The 19,273-nt window shown below is 40.7% G+C and overlaps 1 long non-coding RNA gene and 1 pseudogene across 1 annotated transcript; one reads left to right on the top strand and one right to left on the bottom strand.

Moving 5' to 3' along the window:
- Window positions 1–51: 51 nt before the first annotated feature.
- LOC135486061 (uncharacterized) lies at window positions 52–3,058 on the bottom strand (annotated as a pseudogene).
- A 3,457-nt stretch (window positions 3,059–6,515) lies between these two features.
- On the top strand, window positions 6,516–8,186 carry LOC135486541 (uncharacterized). Its single transcript, XR_010446716.1, has 3 exons — window positions 6,516–6,582; window positions 6,882–7,112; window positions 7,276–8,186. It is a non-coding gene; the product is annotated as an uncharacterized LOC135486541 (long non-coding RNA).
- The last annotated feature ends 11,087 nt before the right edge of the window (window positions 8,187–19,273 follow it).

The following is a 19,273-nucleotide window of genomic DNA, read 5'->3' as shown; positions in this document are numbered from 1 at the left end:
CGGGAAATACGAATGCGCATTAAACATAAAAGTGGGAATAGCAGATGGCTTTTAGAATAATTTTTCAGGGATAACACTCGTGGGCGTAGTCATGTTTATATATTTACCACAATCAATACGCCTAGCACATTTTTTCTGCGACTGCTTTTTCAAGACGGCCAGGACATCGATTTGAAAATCGAGGAACTGGTCTTCAGAAAGGGAATACTCTTGGCAATAACGACTTAAATAACTTCATTCTAGGAGATTCTTTACTTTCTTCCATACGTTGTTGCATTGCTCTCATCAGTCCAGCTTGACAATCATCATCTACAGAGTAACTCTTCCTCTTCTTTGGCCTGGGATTTCCACTTTCTTTGCTGCTGGACTTGGTTTCCTGCAGTATTTCAGTTGGCGGGTAACTGTTATAATCACCGTCATCAAAGCCGTCAACACCAGCCTCATTAGCTGCCTGGGATAAGCCTTGTTCGTCATCCTCGGATGCTTCAGGCCCATTGTCCGATTCTTGACCAAATTGCTCTCCGTAGATCGCTTGTTCTTCACAGAAACAAAGAAACTCATCGACTTTTGAAACTTCCATGGTTTGTCTTCTTTGGAAGCACCGCTGCCAGATTTCTTTTTTTGCTTTCTGTTAATTGCGTTGCAGAGCCCCCTGGTGAGTTTTTTCCATGTCTCCTTGGCCGTGACACCTGAAAAAAAGAGTTCTCAAATTAATTCATCAAATTATCAGAGTCCAATTTGTTTTTCGTTGCAGGCATCTAGCCACTGAATCATCATTTACTACCATGTCTGTCCCGTTCCATACATCGAGGACCTCAATCAGTGAACACGTGGTTGCAACCTGTGCGGTACTGTGGCAAGTGCTACAGCCCATCGAGCTACCGAAGCCAAAATAAGAAGACTGGGAACGATTCGCAAAACGATTTGGAGATCTATGGGATTATCCTTTTGCTGTGGGTGCAATTGACGGAAAGCCTATCGCACTTGTGAACAACTCCAATAGCGGCTCAATGTACTATAATTATAAAGGGTTCCCAAGCATTGTTCTTCTCGCAGTTAGTGATGCGGACTCTTGTATTACGATTGTGGACGTCGGCCAATACGGGCGAGTCAGTGATGCTGGTGTTTTTCAGGCATCAGAGTTGTCCAAGCTCTTGGAGGAGAACCGGTTGAACATTCGATCCCTTACGACAATCTTCTGATCAGAATCTTCTGACTAGAAAATTCCATATCAGATACTTGGGGATGCATTCCCTTTAACGACGTATCTGATGCGTCCTTTTGCCGCCAGAACACTTGATCGCGAGAGACGTATTTACAACTATAGCCATTCGAGAGCCCGTCGCACAGTAGAGTGAGCTTTTGGCATTTTGGGCAAGAAGCTTGAAATATTTCAACGAGCCATACGTCTACAGCCTGACAAAGCTGTTACCGTGACAAAAGCAGCAATTGCCCTCCACAACTTCATCAGAAGGAGAGATGGTCATGATTGATCGTACATCCAAGGTGAAACACGTGATGGCAGGACACCCGAAGATGCAACAACCGTACGAAAAACACAATCAGTGACTTTTTCAGTCACCCGGATGGATGAGTTGAGTATGGCACGCCAAAGCAGAATTATTTCAACCCTGAAAAAATATTAGCAACTACAAATTTCTTGGCAACAGAGAAGAAATACTATTTAAACTTTCAAAAATATACCCGACAATCTTTTAAAAAAGATAATTTTTTTTAGTCTCATGTCAACATTTTGAAAAAGATAATTTTTTTTAGTCTCATGTCAACATTTTGAAAAAACAAGCCCAACAATTTTTTTTACATTTTTTTCTTCTTGTTCGGCCTATTGCGGGTTTATCATATATAGTCCACGTGGTCCAGAGTATAGTCCATGCAAGACATGCAGAGAGATGTTACAACGACGATATACTTATGCTAACTAACTTTATTCATCACAGGCTTTACAGGTAGAAAAGTCCGAAAAGGGGAAGTAAACACGATTGGTTAAGAAAGTACCGGAAGGAGTCAATCCAAATATGGCCTGACAGGAGGCGGAGCTTATATGCTCAGTAATTAAGTGTATGATGGAACGTGCGTCGGCACACTTCTCTTAAAAATATTTTCCCCGCAATTTTTAAAACAAAATCTTGACAAAATTTTACTGCAACATTTATTTTCGTTCAAGATTTTTTCTTGGCAACATTTTTTTCGTTCAACATTTTTTCTGTTCAACATCGAGCGCCACCTATGAACTGCTAATAGAACTCGCGCGCAGGGACGAGGTTAAGCTGGGAAGATCTCCGCAGTTCTCTCAGCAAATCTTCGAAATCGCTAGCATTCGCTAGCAAATTTAAATTGTTTGTCATGATTGTAGGGGTTTAACTTATGTAATTTAATGACGGTAAAAATCTGACACTGACACATTCATGACGAGTGACAACCACGTGCGTAAGATATTCGTGTAAAGAAACATGCCAGAAGTACCCCGTAGCTAAACCTCGTCTCGAGGGGATATAGTTCAATTAGTTGTTCACAGGTGGCGCTCGTTGTTGGACGAAAAAATTGTTGACGAAACAAAATGTTGCAAGAAAAAAATCTTGAACGAAAATAAATGTTGCTGTAAAATTTTGTCAACATTTAAAAAAAAAATGTTGGCTTGTTTTCTCAAAATGTTGGATCTTTTTTTTAAATAATGCTTATATTTTGTACAGGGTTGAAATAATTCCGCTAATGTTGGCTTGTTTTCTAAAAATGTTGGATCGTTTTTAAAATGTTGCTAATATTTTGTACAGGGTTGAAATAATTCCGCTCTGGCGTGCCATAGTTGAGTGGCAGGATCAACACGTCTTCGGGAATGTGGTTGTTAGTTTTGATGAAGATGATGACTAAAATGTGGTGATGAAGATGTACTTACCTTTCTTGTAGGGTGGTAACTTCTTGTCAATGTCTTCTCAGGCCTGTGCACGCTGGTCTCTATTTTTGTAGTCGGGCTCTGTGGGATCCCACAGGAAAGGTGTTAGTACATACTCGCACACAAACTTGCTTTGTAGTCGTCCATCCTGACCCTGAAAAATTCAAATAAATTACATGTATTTGAGACTATGTGTTTTGTATTTATCCTGTTTATCCCCTCATTTCCATGGAAGTACTATCGGATTAATACGGCAAATGGTTGTATGTGCTGTAGTAATTCGAGAAAAATCCCACAAGACAAAATATTCACAGCTGTTGGAGGAAATCTTCCCTTGACAGTCAAAATACGTCCTGCCTGTGGCCCGGTTTACTTCACAAAGAATGAACATGTCCATTCTTTGATTCACGCATGAACATGATGACCTCACGCCAGAAACGAAATGAAGCGAAGCAAAGTACAAAATGAAAGCCTATGTAACAGTGCTCATTGAAAATACCTTGTTAATTCTTGGGTTCACTACGGTGGCCCATAGAGGACATGCGTTTATTTTCAATATATTAGAATATTTTTTTTTTACAATGCGATTTTTTTCTCTCGAATTACAACCGCCGTCGGATTTATTTCTCACCGCCGAAAAAATAATTCCCACCGCCGGGTTAAAAATAATAATTCCCACCACCGCCAAAGAAAATAATATCCACCGCGGTGGAAATAATATCCACTGCGGTGGAAATTAATATCCACCGCGGTGGAAATAAATCCGACGGCGGTTGTAATTCGAGAGAAATAAATCACATCGTAAAAAGAAAAATATTCTAATATATTGAAAATAAACGCATGTCCTCTATGGGCCACCGTAGTGAACCAATGACCCGTGAATAATAAGGCATGAGGAGTGAAAAGTGAACGTCTATGTAACGTCTGCCTTGTCAATGATGTGTGACACAAACTTATGGAAGTTCCCAACTTGTAACAAGGTTAAATCTGCATGTCTTTTTCAGGGCCTTGGTGCTCATGCGTAGCAGCATGGGCGTCACAATGGCATCAACGGAAAGCTCATAGCTTCCACTTGACTATGATGCAATGCCAATGTGTTAAAATGCATGATCTCATCACATTAACCCTTTTTGCCAGGATTACCTTTTTTCTGGGACATCCTGTATAAAGCTAAAAGATGGTGCTAAGCCCTATGCAATTTCTGCGGCTAGACGAATTGCCATTCCACTTCTAAAGTGGACCAAGGAGGAACTTGAAAGGATGGCAAACATAGGAGTTGTATCGGAGGTGCGAGAGCCAACATATTGGTGTGCTGGTATGGTCGTAGTACCAAAGCCGGATGGTTCAGTAAGAATATGTGTGGACTTGACTAAACTAAATTAAAGTGTCTGTCGTGAAAGGCATCAAATGCCATATGTTGATTAAACTTTGGCGAAACTAAAGGGCACAAAGGTATTCAGTAAGCTAGACGCAAATTCCGGTTTCTGGCAGATCCCATTGGATCCTGAGAGTCGGAAGCTCACAACGTTCATGACGCCATGGGGCAGGTATTGTTTCAATCGACTTCCATGTGGAATCTTATCGGGGCCCAAACTCTTTCAAACTCTTTCAAAATCGAACGCAAGAAAATCAAGAAAGACTGGACAACGTTCTCGTTGAAATTGATGACATACTTGTGTACGGCATGGATTTAAACAGGAGCACGATCGGCGGTTATACGCAGTGTTTAAGAGACTTATGGAAGCAGGAGTAACTTTGAATGTACCAATGTGTGAGATCTCTGAGGAGAAATTGTTGTATTTAGCATACATACTTGATAGTGACGGCATTAGGCCTGACCCAAGGAAAATCAAGGCAGTTCAGGATTTTCCAGAGCCAAAGAACGTGCCAGAACTCAGGAGATTGCTTTGCATGATAACCTATCTAGGGATATTTATACTGAACTTAGCTAGTAAGACTGAACCTTTACGTTCTCATATGAGTAAGAAAAACAGCTGGGACAGGGAAGGTCCCCAGAAAGGAGCGCTTGAAAGCTTGCACTTTATGATCCGTAGAGGGAAACAATGGTCTCAGCGGATGCTTCTTCTTAAGGACTGGGGGGGAGCTATTCTGCAGGTGCACGAGAAAGGTGTTACAAGACCTGTAGCATATACGTCAAGGACCTTAGATGACACTGATAAGCGTTACACACAAAGAGAGAAAGAGGCATTGGCAGCCACAGGGGCTTGCAAGAGATTTTCAGATTGTGTTCTAGGGAAAACGTTCTTATTGGAGACAGATCATAAGTCTTTAGTTCCACTGCTAGGAGGAGGCAAAAGCCTTGAAATGCTACCAGTGATCAGCTAGGGTTCAGAGATTCAAATGAGGCCCATGAAGTACTCGTATAGCATTTAGTTAAGCATGTGCCAGGAAAGGAACTCTATATAGCCGATGCGCTATCAATGGCACCGCTTCAAAGGGAAAGGTCTGAGGCGGACATTAAATTTGATCTCAATGCTACTGCATATGTTTCGGGTATTTGCACAAAATCTGCCAGCCAGATCGGCTGCAGCAGATCGAGGAGAGACAATCGGAGGACGAGGTTTGCCGTTAATTGGTTCAATTCAATACTGTAAGACGGTTTGCCTGACCGTCCATTCGTTAGAGGTGCTGTAAAGCCTTACTACCCTATTTCAGGCGAGCTTACTGTTCAGGATGGATTGCTTATGAGAGGGACTCGTATAGTTATTCCAGTGAGTATGCGCTTGGAGATACTGGATAAAATACACGAGGGTCATCAAAGAACAACCAAATGTAGGGAAAGAGCTAAACATTCAGTATGGTGGCCCGGATTAAGTGCTCAGTTAAAAACTCTACCGTCTTAGCGAAAATGAGGAGCTATAGGCACGAGCCTATTCAAGGTGAATTTCCTCGCCGACCTTGGCAAGTGTTAGGGACAGATCTTGCTGAGTATAAGAAGCAGCAGTACCTAATAGTCAGGCATGGAATTCCGGAGAGACCAAGGAGTGATAATGGACCTCAATATGACTCCAAGGAGTTCAAGAGTTTTGCCAATAAGTTTGTATTTGAACATGTGACGAGCAGTCCGTTGTATCCGCAAGGGAATGGAGAAGCAGAAAGAGCGGTACAAACTGTTAAAAACTTGATCAAGATCAAACTTGATCAAGACTTCACCTTAGCATTGCTAGCTTACCGTTCTACCCCTTTGCAAAATGGCTACAACCCTAGCGAAATGTTAAAGGTCATATATCAAGGTTTGAAAACATGCTTGATACTCATGAAATATGTTGAGGGTTAAAAAAACAAGATCCCAGACATTAAAAAAATTCTAATAATAAAGTCATTATTTAGTTATTTCAATTTTCAATTTGAAACTATTTGAATTTCCCACCACACACAACTTTAGATTAGTTCCACATGTGGCCGCTAGGGATTTTTTGATGACGTAGGTCGTGTCAGTCAGAACAAAGCAAGATGGCTTCCGCATACAGTTCAGAGAGTGAGAGCAGTGAATTTGAGGATGTTTTGGTCGATACAGAAGGATATTTAAACGTTGAGCCATACATGTTCGAGCCATTGATATCACTAGATCATAATGAGAGTAATCATTCGGACGAAAGTGATGAGGAAGTGGAGGATGAACGCCCTGAACGTGCAGGCAACAGAAAATGGCAAGTTTTGTTTACATTCTCACTCTGTTCTCTATGCACACAGCACTACATCATGACATGCATCCACTACTACTATACACAATTGAACTTTATCTGATGCTCTGGCACTTCTTGGATGGCTTTGTATTGGTTCAATGGTTGTATGTATTTGAACAGTCTCTGAAGGACATTTGCCATCTGCCATGTCATGGACTCGGCCTCATCATCACTGAGACTGAGGGAAGCCAAGGAGGGCAACTGGCAACTGGTCTAGTGTTAATCATCATTTTTTGTAAATATGTAAACGTTTATCACTTCAGGTGTGACTGTGGAAACTGCACAGCTCAAATCACTGGAACAGAGTCGATGTGCTGCAGTGACTATTCCCCAGTTCTGGCCAAGAAGGAAAGTTATGAGCCAGATGGAGTTGCCTGCATAACTCTGCATCCCGGATTCGCAAGCAACTGCCTTGACCGATATGTCCTGGAAAGTGCCATGTATGAATTTATCCAAGATCAAGGGCCAATAGGAAATGATCAGCCAATGCACAAGTAAGTTGAAATAAGTAAAATAACAGAAACCTGTACATGTACACTTCCTATTTATTTACAAAACAGAAACAACTGCTTTCAGCACAAAGGATTCATGGCCATACTACATTGTATGCATTATGTTTCATCTGAACTCAAATTTTCTCTCAAACTGTCTTTTCAGGTTATGGAGATACCTTGCATACCGCAGATTTGTGCGCTGGTGCTGGCAACGTTTGGGCAAAAAGCAAAGACTTCCTCTTCCAGTCTGTGCTCGTGACAAGATTCGCTCTACCTGGCCCTCAGAGGAGTACACTGGCTTTCGTTATCCAAAGAGTTGAGCGTCCGATTAAATCGAGTCTTCCGGCTATCCACGACCTCAAGTTTGGTTTGACGTTTCGTGTATTTCGTACAGACTGGCTTGGGTGTAGACTTGATGCGATCTTCTCTATTGGCCAATGCAGTGCTGTACGAGGGCATTTTCTCTCGAAGTCTCAATACCTCATTCAGTAGAAGTTGAATGTATTCTGAAAAGGAACGAATATTTTGATTTTTTTTTAACAATTAATATTTAGTATTTATAGGATGTCCTGTTTGTTTTTGGTGACACAAGATCATCTCCATGAAATACCTCTGGAAATGGAAATGGTGTTCACAGTCAAGTGGAACCTCTCTAAAGGGACCATCTCAAAATTGACTGATGCCAAAATAGAAGAACAGTGTTAGTCTCTCTGTGAACACTGAGCACCTAGAAAACTCCCCCCAGACAAACACTGTTCCTCTTTTTTTGCATCAGTAAATTTTGAGATGGTCCCTAAGGACACCCATGGGACTGACAAGTGCTCTCCTTAATAGAGTACACTCCCACCGCAGTGGTATGTCCCGCCCCTGGTTTCATATACCGTGCCTATGCGGTATCACAGGCCCCAATAGGGCCTACACATTATGTATAACAACCGACCTCAGTAGCCTCGGGCATTAAATGCAATTGACATGGTTGTGTAGCCACTGTACAGTGGATGACATGTGCCATTTGGGTAGTATGAGTGTTGTGTGCATCAGCAGTGTATAAATCATGAAATAGTGTTCAACTCACTTCTTGATGCTTACGTTTTTTGGCTAACGAACGTTCCTTTGGAGGCTGTCGCATGTAAGTGGGGTTGGTCAAATCGAATACAGATGGAACAGCTGTTTTTAACAAGTGGCATTTAATATTCAGTTGGATGCAGATATCCGGCTTCATGTGATAATCCGTATCGATAAAGTGATCACTGCAAAGTTTGGCCGAAGGCCCAGGCTTCCAACACTCCAAACGTTTGCACTTCCGAATCCACAGCTTCCTCCTCTCTCGTTCAACTGGCTTTGGAAATTCATGAAAATGGGTCCCATCCGTCATTCGATTGTTCTTTGTGCTAGCCTTGACACAATTCGGAGCCACACAATACACCATAGTGAATGAAACACATTACTTCCAGGTGTGCATAACTAATTAAGGCCCTCCTGCTTTTATGATTGCATGACATGATCTACATCACAACTTTTGCTGAACCCGCCGCCTGGCTCTAACAAGCCAGTTGCTAGCCTGATCAGGTAATCAAGTTGTCAAACACATAATTGGCTATATCTTCAAAATGGATGGAGCTAATTGCATTTGGTTTTCTGTATTGTATAAAGTGTTAGGTACACTTTTGAAATCGTCTTACAGCAGAAAATGGCAAAAAACCTTGATATATGACCTTTAATGGGCAGGAGATTGCGCAACACACTTCCTCAGCATCATTCGTAATTAGAACCTAAGTGGTCTTATGGTGACTTGAGGGAAAAGGTGGAGTATAGGAGAAAAATGACTATGAATGCTGATAACCATCACGCAGCCTGATCACTGCCAAAGCTAGGCATAGGAGACACTGTGTGGATTCCTGATAAGGAGGTTACTGGTTCAATCTCAGGACATGCTGGGACTCCACGTTCTTATGTGGTGAGGACACCGAGAGGGACATTTAGGAGAAATCGGCGGAGCTTATGCAAATTGGCACCGTTTTCGGATACTGATCAGGACAATCAGGTTGCTCCAGACATTTCAAATCATTCATCTGTGAGCAATGGTGAATCAGGAACAATTGCAGTAGAAACACTCCAGGACAATCTACTCCGAGCCCGCGCATACGTTGTAACAACCAGGTCTGGCAGATTTTCAAAGCCAGTAGTCAGACTTGCATTGTAGACTGTTGAAGTGAAAGGAAGTCAGATTTTGTATGTACATATACGGTTACTGTTGTTTATTGTAGTTATAATCTAGTTCAGAGACATTTGAGAAATCATCTCTATAGCTACAATTTAAGTTGAGTGTTCAGTTTGTTCATTGGACTTTTATTATACTCTAAAGGCTGAGAAAGGGGGATGTAGTAGGAGACACCATACATTGTAGTTGTTGGTTCATTAGGTGATGCCCAAAGGGTGCTGTGATTTAGAGACTAAATAAACACGTTACGCGTCGTTCATGAACATTTAGACCCACGTAAATCCTCAACAAAGGTCACGGTAAGTGCTTGGCGATGTTGGATAGTTCATCTAAGGTCTCCCCATAAACAAATAGAACGGGTTTTTTCATACGCATCCGGAGAGAGTGATCGCTACTGGGGCACTTCTGATCGCTACAGTGAACCGATTTGATGTTCGCCGCTCAGGCCCTCACGTGACCCTCTCGTCAATAGATGGCGATGACGAGGTTCCAGCCATGGTTCCAGGCGGCGATTGACCAAGATAACTTAACTATCGATAGATTGCATTTATTTCACCGGGACTTAAGATGTTTTGTTCTTATTATAGTTTTTTTTACTGGGGTGGAGCGCGTCAAGTCCCTGTGCTTTATTTAGCTTGTGTATTTGAGTATATTTACATTATAAACGGACATATTTAGGAATTGATGAATCTTGAAACATGTGTAACTAACCCGTTCCCTCGGAATTAACCCTTTTAGATTGGCCGGGGGAGGATCATTATAAACTACTGGTATAAAGTGACAAACTAGTAATTTCGATGCCACGGCTAGGTCTATCACAATTTTTAACCTCATAATGTCTTACTCTGTTTGTCGAGCTATAATATTCTTTGTATTTCATTGTTTATGTTTGGTAGGGAGTAGTAAACTCCCTATGTATGTGTAATAGTAGTCTCTGAATGATAGAATAAAAAGTTTTGACAGCATAAACAATACAATAAAGCTTTGATCAACTGCCCAGTCCCCTCAAAAATATTGCGGCCCATACTAAGCGCGGTGCGGCCGGGGAAGGGGGGGGGGCATTGCCCCTAGAATTTAAAACCTGTTTTAACACAGATTTGGCCCCTTCTGAGACAAAATTTGATCTGCAAGGAAGGAGGGGAGCCATTGTGAAAATCCCCAACTGCGATCAACAAGGTTATCTGACCAGAGTTGATTGAATAATGGCATTAATCTGTGATACTTTTGAGGAGACACGCTGAAGGTCCCCATGCAACAGTGCTCAACTTTGTTTTCGGACCATTATTGATTGATTAATGGAATTAATCACTGACCTATTCGACGAGACTTGCTGAAGATGCCAGCAGTGATCAACAAGGTTATTTGACCAGTATTGATTGATTTAAGGAATTTATTACTCGCATTTTAGTGGAGACACTCTGAGGGTCCCCAGGTGCGATCAACCTACTTATCCGACCAGTATTGATCGATTAACGGCATGAATCACTCGCATTTTAGTGGACCCACTCGGAAGGTACCCAGGAGCGATCAACCTACTTATCCGACCAGTGTTGATTGATTTACGGCATTTATTACTCGCATTTTCGTTGAGACACTCTGAGGGTCCCCAGGAGCGATCAACTTACATATCGGTCCAGTATCGCCGAAGTAGATACAGGAACCTGAGCTTAGAACTCAAAATAGATATCTACCCCAGTCATCTACCCCTCCCCACCTCCTCATAAGCACACCGGTATATCTGTGGGATGGGACTCGATGGGGATAAGATGGATAAAAAAGGCATAGCAGGTGACTTATTAACGACCTATCAAAAGTACCAGTAATTACATGGGGCCATCCTCAGATCAGGCTTTTTACTCTGTGCCCAATGTCGAGATATATCGAGAGCCGGAGTATATCCTGATAAAATAATGAGTCTGATAATATCAACTCTCATCCAGTCCACCAGTCGCATTAGAAGCCAAAATCTGAACGAGCGCGAAAACTAACATGACAGGGTTAAAACCAATTACTCAACTATTAATGAAATATGCAAGTAAGATTTCGCTGCACCGCCTGGCCACTCTCCATTCATAATCAACGCAGGCGTACTGGCAAAGTGCTTGTTGGAGACCCAGTTACGTGAGGGCCTAAGCAGCGATCATCAAAGCGGTTCCCAGCAGCGATCAGAAGTGCCCCAGCAGCGATCACTCTCTCTGGACCCTGATCGGCTTTTTCAATGTGTGGGTTGATGATTGAGCAGAATTTGCTCTGTCTTCCAAATCTGGCAATCTGACAAGTCAAAATGACAGCTGATCACTCCTAGTTCGACGGTATAGGCCTGAAATTCTGCACAAGTACTCAGAAAATATTGAATGAATTCAGTGAAAGGCAGCTCAGAATCATTGTCGGGGTTTTAATTCATTGATCTGAAGCAAGAGAATGGTCATGGTTGGAGCAAGAACTCGAAATTTTGATGTTGACTCTGTCCGAAAATAGGTCATCGTACTTCTGAAATGTAGACTTCATGCACTGCAGCGTCATGAATCATTGATGTTTACAAATGTACATGCCTAGGATTGTCAATGTGTTGAAAAAAGGGTTCTACCCCACACCAAAACTCTTTCTTTTGCCCAGCTTGATCAGTGATAGATGCCCTTACACAACAGGCTGAGGAAGCCACTGTGCTGGCCACAACTAACCAGAACAAACTAGTAGCCAAAAGTTGAAAAGGCCGCATAGTCGCACATCACGTTCTTTTGTTCATTGTGCCTATATTGAGGTTTGTTGGAGCCATCAGTGTACAGTGTCCATCCCGTGTGAAGGGGTCTATTCAGAGCCGGAGTATCAGCTGATGACAAAATACCCCTTCTCAAAAATATTTTCAAAATTTTTGGTTGCCTGATATGAAATAGGAAAACTGACCAAGAAATCAGTAGGCTAATTGCATCCAATTCTATGCTTTGCTCCAGCTTTAGTACTGTCCGGCAAAATGGCGGATTACCATCAGTCATATGTCACAATGTGCGCTTTAAACACATGTTATCATGTTTTACAGGACAGGGATGATCGACAGCTGCTTCATTTCATCGTCTAGGTTGCCACATAAAAAATTACCGAGAGAGTCGAGCGGAGCTTCTTTCATAGAACCAAACAAATACCTCGCACCTCCCATCCAACATCAGCGCTCACCTGCGCGGTCATAAGAATAACCAATCGATTCTAGTATTTCATTCTTTTTCAGTGTAATACTTAAACCCCGAAAAAAGAAATAATCAGTATGTGGCTGTTGGTGTACAAAAGAATCAGTGTAAGTGTTAATTTTTTACTCGCTGTAATCAATGTGAGCTAAGAAAATCATACCCCTTAGACTCGGTCCTCGCCTTGCACTTTGCAAGTGATTGGTTGTTTCAGATGTAAAGATGACAGGAATTACTGCATGGCTGTTTGACTTAGGCTTGACCATGTTCACTGGACTAGTTTGTCACAACCAACCTACACTTCAAAGGAATCGATGTAAAGGTACAGACTGTTTCTTGTTGTGACCATGCATATACTGGGCAGGTGTGTCTCAAACTGTTCTTCAAAGGATTTGATGTAAGGTCAATACTGCCTTAACTGTTTGCCCTAAGTTTGTGACCAGGCATCGACTGGACTGGTTTTTCACAACCTGCACTTCCAAGGAATTGATACAAAGGTCCAGACTGCATTTACTAGACGCAAGGACCCAACGCGCCGCGTAGCGGCAAAATTTCGAAGCTGGCGAAATATTTATAACAGGTCACCGTGGTCTCATTATGGACTTATAGCGCGATTATGGGGTTGTAACTATTTTGCTGTATATTGTCACGAGGAAAGAAAAGCATGCGACCTAACGCCAACCTATTTATGTAAAGTGATGATTAGAAGGCATATAGTTCAGGAAATGTTGATAAATAATCATTCCTTATCGTCTTTCGAGAGCATTTTTAATTGTAAGAAGTATATGCCTACGTCACAGAGTCTCTGCAATGGTAATTTTTATCACAGTAGTCTCGCGCAGCCAGACCGTCTTCACTTATTAGTCTGGCGCAAGTCACGCGTTCTTTGTACTAGACGTTTTCCACCACAATGTATCTGGGCAGAAGAAACACTGCACAAGATTACCTCGAGCTTGAGCTAAGAAAAGATTATGCTAATGAGCATACTTCCTCATTGAGTTTTCCCAGAATGGTGCATATCGCTCGAAGCTACTTAGCCTAATACCATTAAGCCCCGCGTGGTGGCGCTGAGGCGGCCGCTGAAATCAAGAGAGTGGTTGAGTCACTCTAGAAGCTACTTGGTTATAACAAATTACGGACCTAACCAAAATTGTCTACATTTTCTCATTGCTACAATGAAAGACCTAATACTGAAACCACATGTCTGTTGACTCTGCTTCAAGAGAGACTGTCATCATGCCTATGAAGCACAGTCAACAGACACCACTATACCAGCTCACACTCAGACACCACAAACGCCCACACTCCTTCCTGCTACCTTAATACTTCTGGTTGTCCTAAGGTGTGACCATGTATCTAATGTACTGGTTGGTCTCAAGCTGAACTACTGCTAGACAGCATGTAATCAATTTTAATCGGCTGTCCAGTGTGACTGTGGCAAGTGTATCGAATGAAATAGCCCCAAGGGACCTACCATTTAGGATACGAAGACCAGAGGGTTTGCATACAGACAGGAGCTGTTCTAAATTAGAATCAACAATGGCTTTATCGCAGTTATTCCTCTTGATTGGGACATCAGTTGAGTAGTCCATAAAATCATTCACAGCATACGTATCATCGTCCTGACAGTAGTCTGCTGTGGTATTTGTCAGTACGCGCATTGAAGTCACCACATGTGACAGTCATCAAATTTGATATACAGCAGAGCAGAACCTCTCTATTAAGAGACCCTCGGGACTGACAAGTGCTGTCCAAAAGAGAGGTGTCCTGATAAGAGAGGTCAAATTGAATGAAAACATGGCCAATTTGGGACCAGAACTAGTGTTCTTAATAGAGAGGTTGTTGTCCTTAAGGGAGGTTCCACTGTATCTAGCAATGTCATCTTCCAGAAGCTCAAAAATATTTGTCACTTCTCTTAGAAAATGGTGATGAGGCTTGGTTTACATAAGCTGCCGCAATAAATAAATCACGTTAATCTATTCACGAAGAAAATGGTACGATTCTAATTATCATAGGAAGATTTCAATACAGTTATCACAGATTTTGCTGGAGAGCGGTGGTCGCCGCTTTTATAATGAGAACTGATTGCCAATATCGTGATATGAAGACCTGCGATAGCATTTCGCGGGCTTACCATTTACTCGTGCTGTACTCTGCAGTGCTTCATGCAATTACAAATTACAAATTACAAATTATAAAAAGTTTATTGAATCCGTATAAAATTTACATTTTACATGGGACGAAAATACAATAAACGGAAGTGCAGTGTAGATAGACAGTCAGAAGAAAAGAGAGCAATAAGTCATAAAACTAATCAAATCATACAGAAATTACTTAAGAGTGCAAGAGAATTGGTGGATATTATAACATTGATTGCAGAAGTATTTTTAATAATTATAGAGCTTTTCTCCACTGAAAAGAAAGATAACATAATTTACCGGTGAGGCGAGCTACATTGTCTTCAGCAGTTAAAAGATATAATAATAGACTTCTATTTGAAAGTTCACTAGTTAACCCAATTCGATTTTTGTTCAAATATTTATCACGAAGGTTAAAGAGCAAAGAACATGAACACAAAAAATGAGTCTCATCTTCAGTTACTTTGATTCCCGATGATAGACAGTGAGGGCACCATCTCTCATCCCTGGGGATAAAATGACGAGAGTAACGACCTTTCGCAATTAAAAGACAATGATTACTCAGTCTTAATTTGGTAAAATGGGACCTGTGCCCCCTCTTTTGGATATCATCGAAATAATTTTAGTGACAGAATCTATTTTTAAAAGCTACATATGTACAACATTTTTCCTCATTTAAACCTATGTATTGGTGATAGAACTTTTCAAACCAGAACGATTTATAACGCTCCTTCATATGTTTCTTGATTGTTTTAGTGGGTTTACATAAATCAAAATTGATTTTCTTCGACAATTCCTTATAAAAAGATAACCAGGAGTAAAAGCCCTTGGAGTCTAACAACTTTGATTCAGTAAAAGCATCTATTAAAACTGGATTGTCAGTATTATTCAGGTGTGTGTGGTAATTATAGGTTTTACATATCATATCAATCGCAATAAGGAATCTCCCAAGTTCGCTCATAGTGGGAATATTACCAGCCTTTTTATTCACACCTAGAAGAAATTTGCAAAAGCTGATATTAACATGTTCAATGACATAATCATACCACTTCTGTTTAATGGACCAAACTCCATGAAATTTGCCTTTCCGAAGATCTTCGACCGACCAAATTTCGGCCCCATATGTACAAATGGGAGATATGAGTTTGTCAAACAAATTTAAATTACTTTTGGGGTTGATCCCAGTATTACGTAGACAAGAACGTATACTGAATAAAGCTTTCTTAGCTTTACACGAAGCATTAATTTTAGCATTTTGTAAAAGACCCTGAAGAGCTCAATACGACCACCAAATATTTATCTACACTACTAAATCTATAGACTTCCAAGGAAATCACGGCAACCGTGCGCACTGTCTCTTTGAAACTTCACCTAACCTTTCACTACCTTTCCGTTCACAAAATGATCGATTCTCAGTCTAAACATTTGCCGGGAATGTGGACTTTTTAGCGATTTTATTCAGGAATTTTGTCTGATCTAAAACTCACGGAAATTGCCGGACATTGCCGAAGTTGACCGTTCCGTGTTGATGACGTCATCAGTAGCGAACAAAGTGACAGACCAGTGAAGAGCAGTCAATTTGAAACTTTCGCCCTGCCATCTGTTGGAGACTTTGGGAACCAAAATCTGTTGATGACGTCATCAGCGAACAAAGTGACAGACCAGTGAAGAACAGTCAATTTGCAAAGTGTCAATGGCGAGTTGTCCATGTTGTCCGGCGAGTTTTACACCTGTTTTTGGTCAACTCAACAACTTCTCTTATTCAAGTAATTTGATACTTTCCACCAGTGTTGTTGTCTGAGCTGCCTGTTCTATTTTCAAGCAACATGTTGTCACTCCAGGTGCAGCACCATCCACTTTCTGACCAGTGTTTTCAACAGCATTTTGAGGGGGAAAACAAGTGTCATACTGGGTGGGTTGTAATGTAAAAACTTGACCTAGGTCTATATTGTAAATTAATTTGGGGCGTATTTTTGTACAAGTTGGAAATTTTTATGGCGTTTGCATTTTAGGTTTGGTGTATAAAACAGGCACTCGAATTGTGAAATATGCTGTAACCCAACCTTTAGCGCCCTCCTTGCTAAAGAGAGGCCAGTAAACGAGTAATTTTGATCTGGACTCTCTTTCCCACTGAATCTTTAGGAAGTGTTGTGGAGAATTCATGTTTAGTCTGGACGACACAGCAAGTTTAGTTTTCCAAGTAGCTCCACCCGACATCTGGTGTTATCATATCTTGCTGAAGAAAAATTGTTTATGTGGTTGTGGCTTAAGCCATACCATGGGTAACTTTACTAGTAAGAACTACAGTTCTCAAACAAGACACCCTTGAAAAAGAGAGAATCTTAACATACATGTCCATTTCCACATAATTTCATCACTTTCGTTTTCTTTATATTTATCTCTAAATTCTACAAAGAAGAAAGTATTACAAAGAAGTTTGAGTTGCTTTAACATTGAACAATTTAATCATCTGCATAAAAAAGATGGTCGATAAAATGGCCATTTAGACAAGGAATATGTTACTCAACATCGATATTTTGAGACAGGTTTGTAGGAAGGTCATTAATGAAAATTAAGAAGTATGGTCGTCATTTTGTGGCGATGTGCCATATAATTGCACCACCACTAAAGTTGAAATAAGTAGTTGAAATTCAGAACTATTTCCCGGGTGAGCCGTGGCCGAGTGGGGACTTCACTGGAGACTAAAGCTCTGTACACACTGACAACATTTTGGGAAACATGTTGGCCAACATGTTGTCCAGGTGCGATGTTATCGAAAATGTTGGCAGTGTGTACAGTTCGGAAACATTCTGAAACATTCGGTAACATGTTGGCCAAATGTTGCTCAAATGTTGTCGAAATAATACAAAATCAATTTTGTTGCCGAGATGCTAATGATGTTGTCGAGTTTTATCCAATCAGAAATAGGCCACAAATCACATGATCTACCTTAAGCCATGTGATGTAGTCAAAATGGCAGCCTCAAGCAAGGAATGGTCACTGAGACAAGACCACAATTGATTTTTTAAGCCTTTTAGCAGTTAAATTGTCAATGTTTGACCGCGACGCATCAAAGAATGCGTCAAGTAGTGAAACTGAAATTCGGATATGATATACGGATTAGTCTTGCGAGTAACTGGTGCGATTTAAATTGGTGATTGACCACGGAAATTTTTTTTAAAATTGACAAGTTTGACACAAGTGGACATTTTTACCCATATCGGCAATTTTCACTCCAAATTTGAACCACCCCCCTATGGCCAGGTTGTCGAAATTCAAAATTATTTTTTTACCAAACAATTTATTTATATCTGTAGACTTGCCACAGCAAATATTTTTTCAATACCTCTCCAAATATGTACTTGAGAGTAAAAAACATGCACTCGTCTAATAGATAGGCCTCGACCCTCCAACCTATGAATATTCATTAGTGGTCTTGTCTCAATGAAGGTACATTTCAGGGGTTAACATTTTGAGAATTTTTTCAAACTAATGTACATGACATCCCACAACTCTCCAACAAAGGAAAGTCATATCTGGACATTTTTGGAGAAATGAGAGACATTTCAAAGAGTGGTACACTGTGCCAAAAGCGACGAAAGAGGAAAAAAAGTCATTATTTTGCAGCCAACAGCACCAAATTCAAAGACCAGCCCTGGCCAGAATAAGCAAGCTATGGAGCTGAAACTTTAGGATGTGATTTAGGAATATCTTTGCTGCTTAGGGCACAACTTTCAGAATCAAGGCCTAAGTAGTTTCAAAGAAATTACAAAATGAATGGCAACACAACAAGACTTGTAAAAATGAAACCGAACTTAGACCGGGGGTAGGTTGACTCATATTTGGGTCAAATTAAGTTTTTTTCTCATTATTTTAGCTTGTTTTGACCTTAAATCATCAGCAATACAATATTCTAAATGAATTAGAGTGATTTGAGCACATTCAAATTTTTCACTAAATTGACCCAAAATGTAGTGTAAATGGAGACAAGACCACAATTGATTTTTTAAGCCTTTTAGCAGTTAAATTGTCAATGTTTGACCGCGACGCATCAAAGAATGCGTCAAGTAGTGAAACTGAAATTCGGATATGATATACGGGTTAGTCTTGCGAGTAACTGGTGCGATTTAAATTGGTGATTGACCACGGAAATTTTTTTTTTAATTGACAAGTTTGACACAAGTGGACATTTTTACCCATATCGGCCATTTTCACTCCAAATTTGAACCACCCCCTATGGCCAGGTTGTCGAAATTCAAAATTATTTTTTTACCAAACAATTTATTTATATCTGTAGACTTGCCACAGCAAATATTTTTTCAATACCTCTCCAAATATGTACTTGAGAGTAAAAAACATGCACTCGTCTAATAGATAGGCCTCGACCCTCCAACCTATGAATATTCATTAGTGGTCTTGTCTCCACTGAGTGAAGTTGAACAACTTATTGCAGTATGGGAAAGTTGTGCCTGTTTATGGGATGTAACATCCAGGGAATATAAAGACAAGAACAAAAAGAAAGCTGCTATTCTAGAAATAGCTACAAAATTTGCCCCATGCTGGTGTCTCATATTAATCCATGGTCTTGTCCACACTCTTTTCTCATCTTTACGTCTTCTTCGC

Source organism: Lineus longissimus, chromosome 4 (assembly GCF_910592395.1).
Source record: "Lineus longissimus chromosome 4, tnLinLong1.2, whole genome shotgun sequence".
Taxonomy (NCBI): domain Eukaryota; kingdom Metazoa; phylum Nemertea; class Pilidiophora; order Heteronemertea; family Lineidae; genus Lineus; species Lineus longissimus.
This window is presented reverse-complemented; position numbering and strand designations above follow the sequence as displayed.